Here is a 3,919-nt window from a genome sequence, read left to right as displayed (position 1 = left end):
GGGTGCCACTGACTGGTAATTCAGCTAGGCTGTTCACAAGTGTTGGAATTCTCTTATTCTGAAGTAACTCTTAAACAAGTGTCAGTGCAACCATCCACTTGCATTCCCCAGGTCAAACACATACGCTGCTCTAACAGGTTAGTCAGCAGGTGCAAGGAAGCCTCAGCTCCTCAGCTGTAGGGCACAAACATGACATGCAGTGCTCCTGTACAAAGGGAGCAGACACTCTAGAAATTCAGCATAAAAGATGCTGTTCCAGGGGGACTCTGGGATTATGGTCCAAGGCACCACCCCATAACCCTGTAAAACCCAAATGCACCAGTAAGCCTTCCAAGAGTATCTCTCACACAGTTGGACCATAGGTATGAAGACACCTGGCAAAAGGGGATGCCCATGTTGTGACAGAAACAAGTACTGAATACTCAAAAGACTGGTGAATAACTTACTATGGCCACAAGATGAGACTAGGCCCAGAACAAATGAATAGTCTTCTTAAGCAGAATTGTGCAGCAGTCTATGTATTTAATTGGAGGATCCAAAAGAATTGACAGTCAGAAGGATATTTATAGTACAAAAAAAGAGACATTATATATACATATACACACATGGAATACATCTATATAGATCTACATGGATCTATATAAATCAGTAAACTTGAATAGTGCCTTTATCAAGAGCATCTTAAGTCATCCAAACATTTTACTATGACACTGACCCAACTTACTATCTCTCTGCTTTGGCTGAATTAAAGCAAACGCATTAAAGGTCTGATGTGAAACACCAAAGAGAAATGACACCAAAGCCTAACAGTATCCACGGTGACAGCAGGAACATCTGAGAAGCCACCCGCTGCTTCCCTATTAGCTGAGCAATATTAAAAGGAGTCTAAATAAATCATTCCCACTCGCAGCTTTGCAACAGCAGAAGATCCATCGGTCTCAAAGAGACTTTCTAGCCATATATTCTATAGCTTCTATTAAAAACCGAGGATAGAAAAGATACAGCAAGAGGGCCTGCCCTAGGAGAGAATGCCACTGAATATCAAATAGTATTTACAGTACAGTTATGGGATTATAGAACATTTTATAAATACAATTAATATGTGTACCAGGGTACATAAGAGAAATTTATTTTCATGCTTTACAAAGTGAAAGTAGCCTGAACTAAAACTTACTGCAGAATTCCACAGCTGCTGGGTAGGAGCCTCTCAACTGCCTGTACAAACCAATCCCCATCGTAGGTGACCAGTAAAATACCCATGCTTTAAGCAGCAGCTCTAACAAATCTGAATAGACTCTGAATCTACGTAGGAAACACAAAGTTTCCAAGCGTGGGTAAGGCATAGGTGTTGGAGAGTTGTGACAACATTCACGGGTAACTAAGTTTCTCTGAGAACTTCGACTTTAACACACCACATTTTTGCAAGGAAATAAGATAACGCTGCAGCATATAGGTGGCAACATTCAAACAAGGTACAACTTCCAACACAAGATACCAGAAAATGACAGAAGCACCTACCAAATTCTAAAGATGTGAGCTCTTCCTATATTTGCTTAAAATGGTAAAATAATATGCTTTTACAGACACTTTCTCTTTTCCTTTTTAAACACATTGGCTACAGACCAGTTACAGCGTTGAACTGGAATACAACAATACAATGCAGGCAGAGGAGAAATACACTCAGATAAAAAAGGCAATTTTAACAGTCAATTTAATGAAGACTTGACATTATTTTCTCCGCACACTTCACAAATGGTAAGGCAGGCTTGATTAAATTACCTTTAACCAGTAATATATTATACTTTACTCCAAGACAAGTAGACCAGTTTTACTGGGATACTTACTATGAAGGAGGGCAATCTTTAAAGGTTTATTTACACGGAAAACAATCTTTTTTACATAATGTATAAAATGAAGTAGTTATACACTGCAGCCATTCACGTTTAAGCTAAATGAAATTAATCTTAAAAACTACTCTATTTCAACAGCTGTGGAACAGGCAGACAAAACATGATAGAAAGTAACTACCTACCTGCTTGAGAAAAAGAAAACAACTTTTCACAACCATCTTCTAACCATGACAAGCACTTCACAGTAGAGGCACGAACTTTCACAAACGTTCTTCTCCCACAACAAAGTCCGTTTAAGAAGTTTCCCTGCTGCCAACCCTCTTTACTGCAGTTCATTCCTTAGTTATGCCAATACCCACCATGTACTACAAGAAACCCTGAAACACTGAGCAGTTTTTTCACTGATGCGGTATTTAGCATACTGCTGCAGTATGATAAATGCCACTGGCACAAAGAGACTGAACTGAAGCACAGAAAGGGAATGCATGGCCAAGAAGCACACAAGAAGTTCTTAAACCAGCTTGCTGAGAAAAATAAACTAATAACCAGTGTTTGCAGAGAGAACAGATGCAAACACCAGTTTGATGATGTTCAGATAGTCACAATGCCAGTGCAATGGCACAGTAATAACTTAAGAAAGCAGTAAAGCTTACAGGCACGTTATTAGATTATCCACTGGAATTCAATTCCGTAAAGGAGGAAATGTTTTAGAAGACACAAAGTTTACTAGAAATAGTGCATTTTCTCTACCATTGCTAGTTCCAGGAGAAAGGAGGTGAGAGTGAAAGATAAAAACTGTAACTCCTCCTGCCTCTCACCTGTAACTTCTGGGCTTCTCTCAGGGAAGCTGCTTAGAGGGTTGCCCTGCTCACAGTAACCGTAACAGGCTCTGTACCCTCCCACAAGACCTGGGGGGTGGGGGACACTCACACATGTCTGCTCACCTGCCGCGGCACATTACGGAAGCAGCCATGCGGAAGGAAGCAGACGCAGCCCTACGCTCCCAATCCTGCTCTGAACTGGGCTGTGAAAGATGGACCACTGAAACTGCACTGGTGGCTGGGGTGGACTGGCGCATGACATTCCTCCTCAGCGCCTGTGTCACTGGGAGGAAAACTGCGTAAAGCCAAATGAAACTGGTCTCCACAACAACAGACTCAAATGCCATAATTCATAGCCTTTTATCATTACCATCTCAAGCACATAATAAAGAAACTGTTCTAGAATTTGTTTTTCAAACTAAAAATTCTAACTAAAGCAGAACTGTACACACTTTACAGTTTGGTTGTAGTCAAAAAATTAAACTAGATTTCAGAAAGTGTTTTTCCTCTCAAATCTGTCAGAGAACTGATGACAGGAGACAAGTTGTTTCTCAGTGAGCAGTCCTCCTGCTTTGGGAGTACCAGTCACATGCTACAACGTTACTAATGCCAAATTCAATTACTATTTAATAAAAATACTAGTTTTAATGCTTTATCATTTCACAACCATATTGTAGTTGAATGACACTGTCTTGTTCCAAAGTGAGAACTATGTCACTACCACAGCAGCTGGAAACATTTCACCAGATAAATGGCTCAGTTTCTCCAACACTGTGAATAATTAGGCTAATTACAGTAAGAAGCAAGGGTACAGCAGCCTTTCTCCCTTTCTCCTCCCCCCCCCCCCCCCCCCCCCCCCCCCGAAATGTATCAGAGAACTTTATTAGTATAAAGTAGGTAGGTTTTATATTTGGTCAATGCAAGGCAAAATGGTCACTGAAAATTCTGAAGCAGAGAGTTATTTTCTAACATTATTCAGTAAATGTACAAATAGATACCAGGCGTCATCATAAAATCATCACTATTTCCTATTTTGAGTACTCAGAGTACCAAGAACTGATCACAAAATTCAAGTGATTCCCCCCCCCCATCTCTTCTAAATTAAACAATTAACAATAATGGAATAAATTAATGTTTGAGAAGGATTTCCCTGTATTCTGGGAAAACAAAGTGTACAGAGAAGGAAAGAAGACACAATATTCTTAGTGTTTAAAAAAAACCCATGGATGTATTTATCCTAGCAATCTT

This window comes from Gallinula chloropus (assembly GCF_964237585.1).
Source record: "Gallinula chloropus genome assembly, chromosome: 3".
In the NCBI taxonomy this organism is placed as follows: domain Eukaryota; kingdom Metazoa; phylum Chordata; class Aves; order Gruiformes; family Rallidae; genus Gallinula; species Gallinula chloropus.
This window is presented reverse-complemented; position numbering follows the sequence as displayed.